Source organism: Echinops telfairi, unplaced genomic scaffold, assembly GCF_000313985.2.
Source record: "Echinops telfairi isolate 266 unplaced genomic scaffold, ASM31398v2 ScPeMD7_5592;HRSCAF=6446, whole genome shotgun sequence".
In the NCBI taxonomy this organism is placed as follows: Eukaryota; Metazoa; Chordata; class Mammalia; order Afrosoricida; family Tenrecidae; genus Echinops; species Echinops telfairi.
The window spans coordinates 14,811,485-14,829,857 of NW_022109491.1; positions in this window are offsets into that span (position 1 = coordinate 14,811,485).

The window sequence follows — 18,373 nt, forward strand, 5'->3', positions numbered from 1 at the left end:
GTGTGTGTGTGGCGGGGGTGGGTGGGGTGCTTCAAAATGTTTACAGAAAGATCCAAGATTCTATTATCTTTCCATTTCATTCTTCCACAAACTGTATGAAGCCCCCTTATTTGCGCATGTCTGTATAACCACACACACACACACACACAAGTAAAGCAGTGTTGCTTCTGACTAGGATTCCAGTTCATACAGACGCACACTCATCTTAGCCTCGGTCGGGAGCCTTCCAAAGAAAAAAGGCCCCAAGAGGGGTCTTCCTCGTGGATCTGCTGAGCCAGTGAAATCCAAGGTAGAGAGATGAGCTTAGAAGGTTATGGTCGCTATTTGGGGGTGGGGGGTGGGGAGAATTCCAAAAGAATACTCTTGATAGATTTTCTCAAAGGACACAGGATGGCCATGGGAGCTTATTCGGAAGACATTGTAAGAAAATTAAAAACTGCATGGAGAGAATGGTCAGGGAATCCATGGGGCAGTGCACCTGCTCATCCTGAGGGAGTAGCAAGAGCTGTCCTGCAAGCATTGTGTGGGGGAGCATTTCCTCATGCACTCTACAGCCCTGGTGGTGCTGATGCTGAACGGCAGCCTGTGAGTTCCCTGATCCACCCCATTAAGGGTGTGCGTGGTCTGTGAGTTGTGCTGCGAGGAATTATTGGACCCAGGAGAGAAGCAGGGTGTGCAGTGGCAGGGGTGGCTGGTGGCAAACTCCATCTGCAGGTTGAGGAGTGGAGGGGTGCCTGGCTTCTGCGTCATAGGAATCAGCCTTGGGCTGATGTTGATGATGATTCTCCGCCCCCCCCCCCATGAAGGTAAGCAAGCACGACGGACACCCACCACACCATGTTTACAGTACCAGTCACCAGTTGTCACCAAGTCAATTTCTGCTGCGTGTCAGAATAATGCAGACTCCATAGCGTCTTCTACAGCTGCCTTCTGGGAAGATCACCAGGCGTTTCTTCTGGGCGCCTCTGGGGGACTCAAACCTCCAACCTTGTGGTCACCAGCTGAACATCTGCACCATCAGGGATGCCTTCCTCTATCCAATGCCGACAAACCTCACCCAAGTGACCACCATCGTGTCCAGCCTCTAGGACAGGGTAGAATAGAAATGCCCTTGTGGGTACCCCGAGTCTGACCTTTGCAGGAACCGAAAGCCTTGTCTTTCACCCTCAAATGCCAACGGTGGTTGTGAAATGATGGATGGTTTGGTTGGGTTGTTGGTTTGGGGGTTGTTTTGGTTTTTTTCACTTTTTGCTTTTCTCCATTTTCCACCTCCCCTCCCTTCCCCCCACAGTGATGGATAGTATGTGTTTATGAAGAGGAAGGAGAACTAGGGGACAGGGGAAGGATGCAGATGAGCCCCATACTGTGCACGCCTCCCTTGGGCCAAGACACGTCCCCGTCCCCATCCCTGCAGTTGCACACACCTCCTGCTGGAAGGATCTCTGCGTGAGCCCCCTTAGACCTCCAGAACCCAGGTCCCTTGCAGGGCTGTGGAACAAGGCGCCCGCGCTCTGGGGAGTCCCAGGCAGCCTGGTTCCTCCAGGAGATGGAACAGCAGCCCAGAGAGTCTTGCAGTTAATTAAGGTACCATGGGAGCCCCAACCTGCAGGGTCAGCTGCAGCTGTGAGTCAGGGAAACAGCTACCCTGGAAAACTGAGACCAGCCTCATATGAAACCAACGGGGAACTCACCAACCTCGGGTCCGGAAGAGGGGGCCAGACCCCAAGCCCTGTGCTCTCTGGAGAACCACATTCTGGCCTTCCTTGGGTTTACATGGGGAGCCAGGATGTGCCCTCCCTCACTCCCCTACAGGTCCAAAACAAAGGCATCCATCATCTAGGGACAAGCCTCTGGTCCACTGGCCCCAGCCCCTGTGGGTGCCTGGCAACCAGAAACCCCAGGAAACAAAGCGAGTCTGTCCCGGTCTGAAAAAGAGGCAGAGTGATATGCACATATTTATTGCCCACCTGGCAGTTTCCAAATGCACTGTCGGTAGGAAACTGTTTCCCAGACACTAAGACTAATCAAAAGCCTGTTCAAAAACGCATTATGCAGGTACCTCACCTAACCACGTATATTAGTTTCTTATGGTTTCATATTCCATACAAGAAAATGGATGGAGCACAGGCTCTGGGAGAGACCGCAGAGCAGGTGCGGGGAGAAGGCACATCATCCCGATTCCCTGCTCCTCTTGCTCCACGCCTGGAGGCAGACCCCTTTGGGATGCATGTGTTCCTAGCTGGAGCAGAGGAGAGGCAGAGGCAGGGAGATGGGAGACCAGGAAGAAGTGCTGATTTCTGGCTGAATGGAGAGGCTGTGGTTCCTGAGCATCACCTCTACTCTTTCCTTTAAGCCTCCAAGCAACCATTCGGGATTGTTATTGCTATGTTATTGGGCCAGGACATGTCCCCAGCCCTGCAGCTGCACACACCTCCAGCTGAAAGGATCCCTGGGTGAGCCCCCATAGACCTCCAGACCCCAGGTCCCTTGCAGAAACTGACAGTGTTTCACAGTGTTTCCATGTCATGTGTAAGGTGTTTGGCGGCTCCTTCCTCCAAAGCGGGCAGTCAATTCCTTCTTTGTAATCTCCTCTCAGTCTGGAAGCTCCGCTGAAACCTGTTCACTTTGAGTGACCCAGGTGACATTTGAAATACAAGTGACTAGCTTCCAGCATCACAGCAATGCGCACGCCACCACCGTACGACACACTGGCAGACAAGTGAATTGACCGCGAGGTTGCAGCAATGGGCTTAAGGGCAGGAACAATTGGGAGGATGGCGTGGGACCAGGCAGTGTTTCCTTCTCGTCTAGGGACCCTGTGAGTCAAAATCGCCCCGATGGCCCCTGACAACAACAACGTGACTGTGTATTGCTCTGAAGCCCATTTTGCAGATGAAGAAACAGAGGTTAAATGGTTGGCCTGAGCACTCGGCTGGCCAAGTCGATTTTGCTGCCATCACTTGGGCTTTTAGGATGGTATCAGTAGTTCTTCCCCCAGGGTCTACAGCATCCTAAATGAGGAGCTTTTGAAAAACAGGTGTCCTCAGTATCTGGGAGAGCGTCCCAGACATGTGAGTTTTGAAAGAGCATCCAATGTACATCTTGGCTTGTACCATTCATGAAAGGCTTGACTGAGATGCCCACAGATGGAGGTGGGAAGAAAGGGAAGCATTGCAGGTGGGTGGGGGAGAATAAGCGAAAGCACGGAGGGTGGGGGGATGCTCTTTGATGCATGGTGAGGGGTTCTAAGCAGAGGAGGCAGAGGAAGGGAGTGGAGGAGAGGGAGGGTCTGCCCCTGTATTTAGTCCCCTTCCTGATTATCTCAAGCACTCCCCCTGCCCCCACCTGAATCAGGCCTAGCCATGCCCTATATTCTCTGTCCAACCAAGCCATCATCTGAGGACCACCCTGCAAAGAGGAGGTGAGTGAACTAACTCATTGACTGAATAGGAGAAACCAGTCTCTGACGTTTAGGAGCCCTGGTGGCATAGTGGTTACACAGTGGGCTGCTAACCACAAGTTCAGCAGTTTGAAGCCACCAGCCGCTCTGAAGGAAAGAGATGAAGCTCTCTACTCCTGAAAAGAGTTACAGCCTCAGGAACCCACAGGGGCAGTTCGACCCTGTCCTATAGGGTGGCTATAAATCAGAATCGACCATAACAGTGAGTGTGGTCTTTTGGTTTGACTCTGCCATTTATTGAGTATCTAACAAGGGACCCTGGCAGAGTAGTGGGCTAGGGTTAGCATTGGGCTGCTAGCCGGAAGGTGGATACTTTGAAACCACCACCTGCTCCAAGTGGGGGTGGGGGGTGGGAGACAAGGCTTTATACTCCCGTAAAGAATCCTAGTCTCAGAAAACAACAAGGGCACTTATATCCTGTTTCAGAGGGTTACTACGAGTTGGAATAGAGTCAATAAGAGTGAGTTTGGGGGGTTTATTTATTTTAATAATGCCAAACACTGCCCTGGCCTCTTTGCAACCATTAGCTCATTGGTTGTTCCCAACAGCTCTGAAAGGCATGCATCACGATCAGCATTGTTTAGCAGAATGACGTTGAGTGCAGGATAATCACAGGTCAGTGGGTAGAAAGTCTTTGTATGTAGTGGCATTGTAAGCATCTCAGCGCTGGCAAGGGTGTCCACGTGGCTTCTCCAGCACCCAGGGCTGCAATAGGGTAGGTGCATGTGGCGTCTCCTCAGGGATGTCTCACAGGGAGTCAACCTTGTCAGTAGAGAGTCTCCAAGGGTCGAGAGAGTGTCTCCCATATCCAAGGAGGAAATACTGTCCCAGAATCCTTAGAGGAAGGCCATGCCCACACAGAAGCCACATTGACTATGACCTGATTGACAGACTAGACTCCACCCCTTCACTCACTCATAATCCTCTCAAATTGACACCAGATTATGTAACTGCCACACAGAATGTGGCTGCTTAGCTGGGGCTCCTCTAGACATGGGGATGTAAGTGCAAGTAGTTGATTCTCAGGGAGTTGCAGGAGGGGGTGGGAAAGTAAAGCAGGCGAGGGAAGGAAGTCAACCAAGGTTACAGGTTACTGCTGTGGGTCCCTGGGGCACAGTCCCACTGGGGACTCTGCGAGAGATGATACGAAGCACATCTTGGAGCTGCCCCTTTGAGAAACAAGAAGCTGCGGTGTGCAGGGGATTGTGGGCTGAGGGATATTCCCAGAGCACTAACTCCCTGGCACTTTCAACCCTGTTTAAAGGTTTAGCAGATTCTCTTGGCCAGAGAACACCTTCAGGCAGACATTGCTGGGAGCCTCTGGTGTGCATGAGAATTGGGCAGAAGGAGAAAGGGCTATGTGCGAGGCAGCAACAGTATCTCCTGCTGTGACTGTGGCTTGGGGATGAGAGCCACACACCTCTCAAGAACATGGGAAGTGGGAAAGTAAAATCTCTGTGTGTCAATCAAATGCAGAAAATTGATAGGAACTGGATGAGAAGAAAAGGAGCCCCGGTGGTATAGTGGTTACGCACTGGGCTGCTAAACACAAGGTCAATAGTTCAAAACCACCCCCCACTCTGCGGGAGAAAGCTGAGGTTTTCTACTGCTGTGAAGAGTCTGTCTCAGAGATCCTCCAGGGGATTTCAACTCTGTCTTGTAGAGTCAACATTGACTCGATGGCAGGGAATTTGGGTTGAGTTGTTCTTTTGGATGAGAAGAAAGGAGCCCGGGTGTGCAGTGACATGAAGATTGGGCTGCTAACCACAAGGTCAGCAGTTCAAACCCTTCAGCTCCTCCACGGGAGAAAGATAAAGTTGTCTTCTTCCAGAAAGATAGATAGCCTCAGAGACCCTAAGAAGCATGTCTACTCTGTTCTATAGGGTCACCATGAGTCAAAATAGACTCAATGGTAGTGGATTCTAGTTTGGTTGAATCAGAAGAATTGCATAGGCATGTAAATATCACTGAGGGTCAGTGCTGAAGCCCGGTCCGATAGGTTAAAATCTCTCAAGAAGCAGGTGAAATGGAGGCATGGAGATGGGGTTGGTGGCTACAACCTCAGGAACACTGACCATGGATTTAGCACCAGGCCTTGACCAAATCTCCCCCAGCCCTATCCAGGGAGAGGACAGGAGTCCATGGCCAGTAGGCTGCAAACACTTTCAGCCCTAGCGGCTAAGGCACTGTCATAGTAAGATAGACATCTCTCTCTGCCTGGTCCTGTAAGCATCACAGAGCCATCTTCGACAGTCTGAGAGCAGATTCACCTGGTGCATTCTCACGTGACTCGGACCCCAGATGGAAAATCCGTTGTTGTCATAGTTGTGTGCCATCGGTCAATTCCGACTCTCGGTGATCCTGGTGGACAGAGTAGAACTGCCCATAGGGTTTCCTAGGCTGTCATCTTGATGGAAGCTGAACGCCACCTCTTTCTCCCGCAGAGCAGCTGGTGGGTTCGAACCACTGGCCAAGAGCTTTAAACACTGCAACTCCAGGATCCTGGTGCAGCAGGATCATAGCTCAGAATTCTAGCACCGGTTCATGTGCATCTGCCCAATGGAAAGCCCTGCTACTCAAGCTGAAATCTATCTCTGCATGGCATCTATCTCTGCATGGCCGGAGGCCAGACCCCAAACCAAGGCTGATTAAGAGTGCCCTCCCAGGACCCCATCCTCTAGACTTCCCCAGGCAACTTCTTAAAGTCAAAGGACCCTCAGAATGTCTTATTTCTCTATTTAAGGGTCTACAGCAGTGGTTCTCAACCATCCTTATGCCGAGACCCTTTAATACAGTTCCTTATGTTGTGGTCACCCCCTAACCATACAACTATTTTTGTTGCTCCTTCATAACTGTAATTTTACTACTGTTATGAATTGGGCGACCCCTGTGAAAGGGTTGTTCGACCCCCCCAAGGGGTCGCGACCCACAGGTTGAGAACCACTGATCTACAGTAAACACCCGAGGAAGTCTTTAAAGAGGATGTGGTTAGGAATCCGGACTTTTGCTCTTGTCATCAGTTACTAGGTTTTGTCCCTGGTTCTTTGCTGAACCATCTCCCAGTGGGTACGTTGATCTGGATGTCCATGCTTGTGCCTATTCTTTGGTGAAAGCAAGTGTTTATGTGAACGGGTGTTTCTGTAAGTATCTGTGTGGAGGCAGCAAACACAATGTCTGCGGTCACTTACGAGGCACTGCCACTTACTGGCCCTACGATCTTGGGGAAGTCATTAATAACCTGTACATGCTCCCATTTCCTCGTTTGTAAAATGACAGTGGTGCCGACCACAGCATGGTTGGGGAACTTAAATGACTTCATATACCGTTTCAGTTAAGCCTAAGTGGTTTCATTTAAGTCACTGTCAGTATTTGATGCTTTGGATTATCATTTAAGGAGATCCTCTATGCATATATGTATACTGCGGTCCCTTAGATTCCACCATGTTTGATATGCTTGTGACATACCCTTATGTCATGTTATGGTCACCAACAGGAATTGATCAATGTGCCCTGAAAAGTTCAGAGAATGGCCACAAATCCAGTATAATGGTTTCTGGGAGAATGACTACAGGAGCCCTCATGGCATAGTGGTTATGTGTTAGACTTCAATCCAAATGGTCGGAAGTTCAAAACCACCAGCAGCCTCTCAGGAGAACGACTGGGCTTCCCACTCCTATAAACTGTTACAATACTAGAAATCCACAGGGGGTTGCCTTGAGTCTGCATTGACCTGTTGGCAGTGAGAGGGAGAATGGTTTGGCTGGAGCAAATGGAAGGGCAACCAAAGACTGGGCTTGAATCATCCATGTGGACAGCAAGATGAGGCTGTCTCTGGGTTAAGTTTAGATACAACTTGCAGCATGAGATTCCAAAACCCTAATCACCATGCATCCCCCAGGTAGACCAGAAGCCTTGGGTCATCCATATTCCTGAGTACAGCATCTTAGTGCATACACGGAGTGAATGAATACAAATTGATGCTTTTAAGTGGAGTGCTATAGAAGCTAACAGCCATCCTTTACCCCTTCCCACCGTCTACACATATCTCAGAAAAAGGAGCTCAGGAAGACATCTCTTCTTCTTACCATACAGTGGGGTCCTGGATTTGCTTGTTTATCTCCAGTCTTGGAGCCGAGATGATGGTTCTGATAAACTGGAAGGGATCTTGCAACAGAAGGGGAGCTAGCAGCAGCCCTGCTGATTTATCACCCCTTTCAATCCAGTTGGGTTCCAAGAGAATAAATCTTGCTTGCCTCTGGCTAGGTACCCGCAATCAGGCCATGGACCACGACTTTCATATCCCATTAACTCTGAATTACTCAGTCTGGGGCTGAGCTGAGAGGTAATTTAAAGTGGCAAAAGTGGGGTGGGGGAAATGTTCTGATTTAGATCTGATAGAGACTGGATTAAGTCCTCCCATTTTTCAGGGCTTAAATGTGAGCTTTGTGGAGGGAGAACACCTGCAAAGGACCTGGAGCTGCAGATTCAATGAGTGGCGTGAGTCTAAACACAAGTGACAAGGGCCACGAGGCAGTGGCTGGGACCCTCCGGAGAATCAGTCCATTACATTCTTCAGTGTGTAAATTAGCACAGCCCTTTCAGGCAGCCATTTGGCAGCAGCCATCAAAATGGGAAAGTCTCGCGCCCTCTGACCCAGCAGCTTCACTGCAGAAACACTGACAGGCGTTGGAGGATATGTGCCAGGGGAGGCTCACGGTAGCCCTGTTTGCAATCCTGGAGACTCAGAAACAAGCAGAATGGGCCACTGCGGTGGTTAGGGGTTGTGTCAACTACACAATCCTGGGTGAGGGTGGGGGCAAGACCCAACCTATCCAGTGGGACACCTCCTTGGTGTCAGAAGCCCTTTTTATAGAAGAGGGATAACTCTTACAGAAGAACAGGATCTCTCTCTCTCTCTCTCTCTCTCTCTCTCTCTCTCTCTCTCTTTCTCTCTCTCTCTCTCTGCCCCATCCACCTTCTTACTTGCTGGGCCTCTACTGGCCTTCAGGAGCGGCCCCATGAGGATTGCCCAGCCGTGAGAGCTGTGGGTGCCCTGCCATGTTTCCACCCACCTTGGAGCCACCCAACTCTGCCCCTGTCACCTTCAGCTTTCTTTGTCATCAGCTTGCAGCTACCTAAGTCTGAGGGTCCCAGTTTGCATCAGACTTATGGATAATTATAGAGCTGGACTGGGCTGAGATACCTTCCTAATAGGAAGTTACTCCTTAATCGAAAGTTCCTTTGGGGACATACTTGAGGGTCCCTAGTTTTGTTTCTCTAGACAACCCAGCCTCACACCGCCACCAAGCGAGGAATGTCTCAGGAGAGGGTGGCATGCCCTTTCTGTGTAAGATGCGGCTGCATCAGTTCCAACTCCTAGGAACCTTACATTCAACTGGAAGAAACATGGCCCCATCCTGGGCCATCCTCACCATCATTGCTAGGTCTGAACCCTCTGGTACAGCCGCTATGTTAACCCTTCCCATCGGAGTCCTGCTCTCTTGATCCTGCCATTGGAAGGGGTGAGCCCTTGCATGTCTTGCGTGATGTTTTTTTAATTACAGTTACACAAGCACCTGTTAGGACCCATTCAGTTGTGAAGGCTGGTTCCCCCTCAACATGCCATGCAACTTAATCATTCCGTCATATTAAGAAGTTATATATTCATCACCACAATCAATTTTGGAACAATTTTCTTCTCCTGTTCATTGTTGTTAGCTTCCCATTTCCCCTGTCGTCCCCCACCATGCCCCTAGGTAATTATTAATCTAGTTACTACCTGGGTAGAACTACCTATCATGAATTTCATGTACAGAAAATCATACAAAACACAAACAGGAAGCAAGCAAAACGCACAAACAAACAACGTGGACTAGACTAAACAGAGAAAAAACTCAATCCAAAAGAAAGCAGAAAATACCAAAAAAATGAAACTTTAAAATAGGTCAAAAAGGATATCAAATGATAAGGAATTGTATTTTAGGCTAACTACATCTGCCATAACTGACTTTGCAATGCTCTATGTCCAATAACAAGGCTATTCACCTCCCTGGACTGTGTTCGGAGGAATCCACTGGAGTCTTAATTCATGTGGGAACCCTACAAAGAGATTCAAGACTTCCATTGTCATCCATAGCCTTCTTCAAACTGGGTGTTCACCATTTAAAGTCTGATACTATTCCCTCTATTGGATTTGGATTTTATTATTTACAATCTTTGGATCACATAGGCTGGTGTGCTTCTTCCGGGTGGACTTAGTTGACCCCTGAATTAGATGGCTATTTTTTTAAGACAAGCCTTTAAGACCCCAGACACTATTCTTTCTGCTAGCCAAGCACTATCTGGTTTCTTCACCACACTTTCCCATAGCACCCATATCTTCAGTGATTTCTTTATAAGGGCGGGTATGGAGTAGGTAGGGCCATGTCATCAGAACTAATTGTTCTTAGATTGGGGTTAGAATTAAGTGTGAACCCCAAATCCATTCATATATCAATGGTTTGTATTATGTCTTTGGTCCACTTTAGAGACATCATTATTATTTTATTATAGATAACATTTTGAACAATCCCCTGGGGCATTCTATTGATAGTGTCATAATTTAGCCAATTACATAGAATTTCAAACATTGTTGAGAAAAGGAAGTTATACAAGTATATGCTAGTTTCAGACTGCAATACATGAATTATTGACTTGCACAGATTAAATTATTAAGTGACTGAACACTATACAAACAATGGGTACTGGTGATAGGACAAAACACTCAATAATATTCATTCACAAAGGTAGAACCATGCCTACAAGATGAATACATATCACAAGAAAGCAAAGAGAAGTACTAAAATTATAAATATATGGTAGTCCTGGGCTATCATTCTTTGGGCACACTTAAAGCAAAAGATACACACCAAAGTCCAATGACCTTCAAGGCTATAACCTTGGGATAGCAGTCACCTGCTTCTTCTCACACCAGGGTGGTTCAGCCTGAAGTCCAAGGGAATGAAATGTCCGTTCATTTAAACTGCTACAGGTGTGAGGTAAAGCCTAGTTCACTTAATGAGATTTCCACATCAAATCCTTCCAGTGTGTCTTATGCAGGATGTTGTGTGCCTTGAAAGAACAGGGTTTATAGTCCCAGTTTATAGCTCTATAGCATAGGCCTGGACCACCAAGGGCCGAATATAAATTACATCAAAAGTATAAAATTAGGACCGGTGGTCGTTACATAATCTGTTGTCAATTTGAGACTATTATGAATGAAGGGTGGAGTTTAACCTGTCAATAGGGTCGCAGCTTGATGACCTCATTTGGAGGTGTTAAGGAGATAAATAGCTTGCTGGGGACAGAGCACACACATTCCCTGCAAGACATTCCTGTTGAGAAGACACACGGAGCCACTTGGAGAACCCTGCCAGCGCTGAGATGCTTCCACTGCCACTGGATCCATAAGACTTCCCACACACTGGCCTGAGATCTTCCTGCATTCGGCTTCATCGCATGTGTTTCATGAGTCTGAAGAGGAATTTATAGATTGGTATCAGACATATGGGTTAATATCGGATTTATGGGCTTGATCTGGACTGGGCTGTGGTGTTTTCTCAATATTCAATTGCTCTTGTATATAAAGCTCTTTCTTATACACATATGAGTCTCCTTGGATTTGTTTCTCTAGTCTGCCCAGACTAACACAGCAACCAACAGATTTAGTAGGTGCCAAAGCTTCTCATGAAGATCTTGAATTATTTCTCCCCATTAGACTTTAAGGAAAACTGGTATTTTTTGAACTGGAGATGAAGGAAGATGAGGCTGACTGATCTCTTAAAGATTTGCGGACACAGAAACCCTATGGAGAGTCGCTGTGTGTCAAAATCAGTTGGATGCCAGTGGAGCGTGTGGTTTGAATTGGGAGATCTGGGGTTCCTTGAGGACCCTATGCCAAATAATCGTGAATGTTTGGCAACAGGATGGAGTCGTTACATCCCCAAGAATGAAAATAGTCCCTGGAAACATGTACTAGGTGCCTGGAAGACACAGAGCAGACGAGGTGGTTCACTTTCCCTCCCCTGTACCCAGCCCAGAGCCTGGACGTGGATGCACATGTGCCACAAAACGTTTCTTGACTGAATGAAGTTTTAAAACGGGATAGCAGGGAGATCATTAAAAAGTATGCTTCTACGCCTCAACTTTTAAAATTATGTTAGACTTCAGGATTTCTGTAGGCGCCTGTTTATAAATAAAATTCGATTCATCCAAAATTTAATTATTCTTCATGGTTGGTTAGTTATTACTGGGAATTTAAAAGCACTTATTTGGATAATACCCAGGTCATTTGGAGCTGGCATGTTCTGAAAGTTGGACCCGTTACAGATAAACACCCATGCTGGGCTCCAGGCACACAAAGCAGCAAAATGGTTCATTTCCTAGAATATCAGATGAAAGGATTACTCCTCCCCTATCTCCTAAATATAGCTTTTTTTTATAAACAAAATATTCAATACATAGCAAGAGACCACATTTGTGTCCCAACATGGGTTTCAGTTAACATACCTCATGCTGCTTTTAAAAATCAGATAGATCGGTTAAATCCTTTTAAGAAAATTAGGCAAGCAAAGATGCCATTAGTTCGAGAAACCCATCACACAGATGATAGGAGTATAGTAATTATTGTGAAGGCCATTCTTTTTTGTAATGCTTGTCATTTCTGGGTATTAGTTCAAACAGCCAGAACTTAGACTGACTTTGGGGAATGTCTTTATTATGAAGGAAAATATAGCTCATTTCAAATTGCGATGGTGATTTTTAATCTTCCATTCATTTGTCAGTTGCATATGCCGGGGTTGTTAGGTGCCATCGAGTCCGTTCCGAATCATATCGACTCTATGATTTGGCACTGACTTGAACGAGCTGCGCCATGCTCATGTGTTTGAGTCCATTGGTACAGACCCCATCACACTACGATGGACTGTGCTTGGGCAATTTGTTCTCACTAAGGTTCTTCTTTTATGCTGACCATCTATCTACTTTCTCAAGCATGAGGTCCTTCTCCAGGAACAAAGTCCCACCGGACAACTCTGTCCAAAGTCCATGAGATGAGGTCTCCCCATCTTCACTTCTAAGGAACATTCATCCAAGATAGATTTGCTTGTGATTCTGGCATTCCATGACATGTTTAATATTCTTCACCACCACCGTAACTCGAAGGTATTAATTCTCATTCAGCACAGAGGAGGTGACTAAAAGTACTATGGTTTGGGTCAGGCACACTGTAATCCTCACAGTGACATCCGTGCTCCCCCATGCTGCCAAGAGGTCTTTTGCAGCAGATTTGCCCAATGTGATGTGTCATTTGTTTCCTTAACGGCTGCTTCCAGGGGTGTGGATTGTGGGTTCAAGTAAATTGAAATCCTTGACAATGTTGATCTTTCTTTCCATGTGCTGTCTTTATGTGGAGGTGTGCTGAAGGTTGTGGTTTATTGCATCACAACCTGCTTCAAGTCCTCTGTACTTCAGCACAGTTGTGTCATCTGCCTAGCACAGGCTGCTGCGAGTCGTCCTCCAATCCAGTGCCATGGTTTTCTTCAGATAGTCCAGCTCCTCGGATGATTGTTGAGTGCACAGATTGAATAGGTGGGGTGAAAATATTCAACCCCGACACACAATTTTTCTGATTTTAGACTACGTACTTTTCCCTCGTTCTGACCAAGGGAAGGCTTTTTGGTCTGCGGACAGGCTATACATAAACACAACTAAGCATTCTGGAATTCCCATTCTTCTCAAGGTTACCCAAAAGTGGTTTTGATCTGCATAGTCACATGCCTTTGCATAATCAATAAAACACAGAGAAACATCTTTCTGGTATTCTCTGATGACAACAGCAATGACATCTCTCATTCATTCCATGTCCGTCTCTGAATCCAGGTTGAATTCCTGGAAGCTCTCGATCAATATGCTGCTTCAACCATTTTTGAATTCTATTCGACACACTTTGACTTGAGTGTGATATTCACTCAATGGTTGATTATATTGTTTGATACTTTCTTCATTCTTTTGGTTCAACTTTCTTTGAAAGCATGGATTTCTTCTAGTCCGTTGACCAAATAGCTGCCTTCCAAATTCTTCGGCAGAGAGGAGGGAGCACTCCCAGCACTGTGCTGGTTTGTGGCAACATATCCCCTGGGACCCTCTGGATGGCCAGGCCATCCATGAGCTCTTGGAGCGTTGTCTTTCATGTTGTTGAAACGGGGGGTGGGGGGGGGGGTGTCAGGGAACTAGGAATCAGTCATTGGTCTTGCAAATCCCATCATGTGACCTCTGATGGTGACCACTGAGGCCATCTTCACCAACTACTGGTCCTTCTTTGTTTCCAATGTTCCCATTCCACTCACCAATGGTTATTAATGCATCTTAATTACATGTTTGATCCATTTCAGGCTACGGAAGTTGGTAAAAGTCACCAATCTCTTCATCTTTGGATTACTGACCGGTGCCTGCATTTGAATAATAGTCTAGGGGTGGTATTCACTCGTCTTTTTCTCGGAGGTGTTATGACAGCATTGTACTTCAGGATCGATCCTGAAATTTTCCTTGTGACAGTGATTGAGATGTTATTCCTCTGCAACCTGTCGTTCGCAGAACTGTAGATCTTCTGACTGTCTAATTCGAATAGGCCGGTGTCAGTCCATTTTAGCTCACTAATGCCAAGGATATTGATCTTCGAGGGTTCCAATTCATTTTAGCAATTTCCAGTTTTCCTTGACTCACACTTTGCACATTGCGTCCTCCAATGACGAATGGGCGTCTGTAGGTGTGCCTTCCCATTTTGAGTCATGCTATCTCATCAAAGGAAGGTCCTCAATGGTTACTGCACTAATGCCCTTAAACTTGAATCGACTTTGAAGAGGCAGTTCTTCTCCAGTCAAGTGTCTCTGCTATCCAGAATTTCACGGAGCGATTTTTTTTTTCAGAAGTAGACTGCTGTGTCCTTCTTTCTAGTCTGCCTTGTCTAGAAGCTCCATTGAAACCTGTCCAGCATGGGTGACCCTGCAGACTTTGCGTCCAGAAACACAGTAGCACACAAGCCACTACAGAGTGATAGATTGGAGGACAAGTAATGGTTACAGGATAATGATTAAAGGTACTGCCGAAGCAATACACTTAGGAAAGCGGAAAAAATACTGCCCTCCTGTTAATTCTGGTAGTTGCTCCCTATGGTTTCAGTGGCTGCAAATCCTTCATGGAGCAGACAACCTCATCTTTCAACCAAGGAGCAGCTGGTGGGTTTGAACAGACAACATTGAGGTTAGCCCACAGCACCACTCAGGGCCATTAATGATATTGGAATAATAAGCTGGGGCATGAGGTCACTCTAGTTTTATATTCAAGGACTTCTCTTTTTAATAACACACCAAGCCAGGCTCTGTAGGGTACGTGTGGTGCAACTTTGGGAATTAAGCATGGAGAGAACAGTGGACAATAAGCCAGGGACAGGCAAACTTTTTTTTAAAGGTAAATATTTCAGGTTTTTCAGGTAAGATCAAGATCATGTCATAGGTACTTGATCCCTAGGTGGCACAAAAGGTCAACCACTGGGTGCAACTCGCTGACATTGAGTCCATTCTGACGCAGAAGAAACTGGGGAAGATTAGCTGTTGGAAACTACCAACCACCCTTCAGGAGAAAGATAAGGCTGTCTAGATTTACAGCCTCAAAGAACTGCAGGGCCAGTTCTACTCTGTCCTATTGGGCTGCTATGAGTCAGAATCCACTCCGTAACAGTAAATCACGGGTGCGAGCTTAAAATCCGACTGCTCTAATCCACCCAGAGGACCTTTACAAAAGGTCTGACAATCAAGGTCTGACCAGTGAACCACAGTTCTACTCGACCCGCGTGGGGTCACCGGGTGCATCCAAATGGACTCTACCAGCTTGCTTTTCTTTGCTCACTCTATGAAGCCATTTACAATACAATCATTTAAAAACATGAAACCCATTTCTAGTCCACAGCCCCAGAAGTTTGCCAGCACCTGAGCTGGGCTATGAAGACCATTGAAGACTGACCTAGAAATAAGCGTTCAATTCTCACAGAATTGAATGAATGAATGGAGTTGAATTGAGTTTAGCATAACTTAAACGGTTCTTACTTCTGGCTAGTAACTTCCAGAAGTCTCTTTATTTTTTTTCTTTCATTTTTTTTTTTTTAGAAGAAATTTTTCCTCAACTGAACTCTTTTGTGGAAGCTCAATCTATATGCAAAACCGATAATAATGGGTCTGTGGTTTGAAATGGGAATAAGCAGCTAGAACAATTTCTCTCACCCTCAGCTGCCTGCCTGGATCCCCAAGGGCCCCTGCTGAGCATGGTTTTAAAACCACAGCCCTGTCAGTGGGGTGCTGAGAAAGATTCCCGAGGCAGTGGGGGAGGTTAAGGAAATTACCACTGTTTCCCAACAGTCTCTCTGGGGCCAGTGTGAAGGATGGACTGAGAGGCAGAGGTTCAGGAGCAGAAAGACCAGCCAGGCGGGTCCTACCTGGGAGAGAACATGAATGTTCTTGCTGTGGGCAGCTCTAGAACACACACATGCACTGGAGAAGCCGTTTTAATGCCCCTGGAATCTGGATGTTGGAGCTCATGGGCTCGGTGTGAGCCACCCAGGCCATGTGCCCCTACATGTGCTTTTGAACCTTGAGCTTTGAAGAAACTGGTTTCTGAAAGTAATCGTTGAGTCAAATTACAGTTCAGGTCAACTCCTGCGACCTCTTGCCTAGAGCCTTTGATCTCTGAAGAATTGAATCTGTTCTAGGAAACCAAGACTCTGAAGGTCAAACAGCATTTTTAGGATAAATTGGAATTGATTTTAAGTTTTCTTTAAATTCTAGATTATTTAAATTCAAAAGTTGTTTGAAACCCTCCCAGACCACAAGTTGTGTATCAGTTCTATCCCAGCCCCTTTTCCATGGTAATGATGACAAGGTTTGGTATAAATAAGAGTTTCATCTTCCGGTGCCTGGCTATCAGAAAGAATAGCGTCTGGGATCTTAAAGGCTCGTCTTCAAACAAGCAGCCAGCTAATTGAGGCATCAATTAAGTCCACATGGAAGAAGCACTTGAGCCTTTGTGATCCAAGGATTGTCAATAACAAAATCCAAATCCAAAGGAGAGAATGGTATCAGAGCTTAAATTGTGCAACCTCAGTTTGCAGAAGGCTATGGGGTCACAGTAGAAGCCCCAAGCCCATCTTTAGGGTTCACACATAGATTAAGCTTTCAGTGGGTCCCCTCTGAACACAGTCCAGGGGCGTGAATCTCCTTACAATCAGAGAGCATTATAAAGCCGATTGTGGCAGATGTATTCAGATTAAAATGTAATATTTTAGCATTTGGTCTATTTTAAAGTTGTTTCAGTTTTTTAATATTTTCTGCTTTCTTTTCAATTGAAGTTTTTCTGTTTTGTCTAGTCATTATTGTTGGTTTTGTTTGTTTCCTGTTTGTGCGGTGTGTGATTTTCTGTATATGAAATCCAGGATAGGTAAATCTATAAAGAACATTAATTGGATTAATAATTACCTAGGGACATGACAGAGAAGGTTGTGGGGAAATGAGGAGGTAGCAGCAATGAGTACAAGAGGGGTAAAAAGAGGAGCTGCCATCAAGGGCTCAAGTAGAAAGAAAATGTTTAGGAAATGTTGATGACAACATATATACAAGTGTGCTTAATACAATTGAATGATAGATTATTATAAGATTTGTAAGAGCCCCCCCCCATCAAATGATTAATAATTTTTTTAATGTTAAAAAAAAACAATGAGTACGAGAAGAAATTGTTCTGAAATCCATCATGGTGATGATTGCACGATTCTTCTTAATAGGATTGAAGGATTTAATTGCATGATAAGTGAACTATAAGCCAATAAAACTAATGTGTGTTTTTTTAAGTCCCATCTTCAGGGCAGTTTTTACTCCCCATGGAGCTCTGGGTTAAATATTGGGCTGCTAACCGCAAGACTGGCAGATCAAACCCCCAGCTGCTCCATGGGAGAAAGAGGAGGCGTTCTGCCCCCATAGAGCTGCACAGCCTCTGAAGCCCACAGGGACTGTTCAGCTCTGTCTCCTAGGGCATCCGTCAGTGGGAAGTGATGCCACGGCACTGAGGCTGTTTCACTTGGCATTGCTCGCTCTAGGCTGACACCGACTGGTTGGCAGTAAGTTTGGGGGCTTTGGGGGTTGGGTCAAAATATTAAGGACCCCTGATGGTGCTATAGAGTCGGGGTGGGGCTGCTAACCAGAACAAGGACAGTCACCCAAGCAGGCACTCCTTGGGAAAGAGAGGAGCCTTGTCTGCTCCCATGAAGAGTTACAGGCTCAGAAACCTTATACAGGGTCACTGTGCGTTGGAATCTACTGGAAGACAGAGGGTTCGTTTTCTGGATTTTTTTAAGTCCAAATGTCACCCCAATTTACAAACTGTATATTCAAAAATGTCAATCAATATCCATTCTTGGCTTAACTTGATCTTTGCTTAAAGGGTGTGAAGGAGCGTGAAGGCCTCCGGGCATGCCACCTGTGCTCCCATCGGGCCATATGCTGAAAGACCCCTCCCTTGTTTAAATAAATGCTCTGCTGTAACTGTCTTCCCATTTTCCAACCAGAAATTCCCACTTGCTTCCAAAACTCGCTGCCATCAAGTCAAACCAACTCATAGCAACCCTATAGCACAGAGTAGAAAACTGCCCCTGTGGGTTCTGAGTCTGTCACTCTTAAATAGGTCTGCATTCAGGGATGTCCCCAGGGAGCCTGGACACTATGTCCACCCCTGCCTTCCAGCACAGCACTGCTCTGCCCAGGACCTATTTACCCAATCCCAGGTGGCAAACAACTCTTATAAAATCCCCAGACCTCCTGGCATAGCATGGATGAA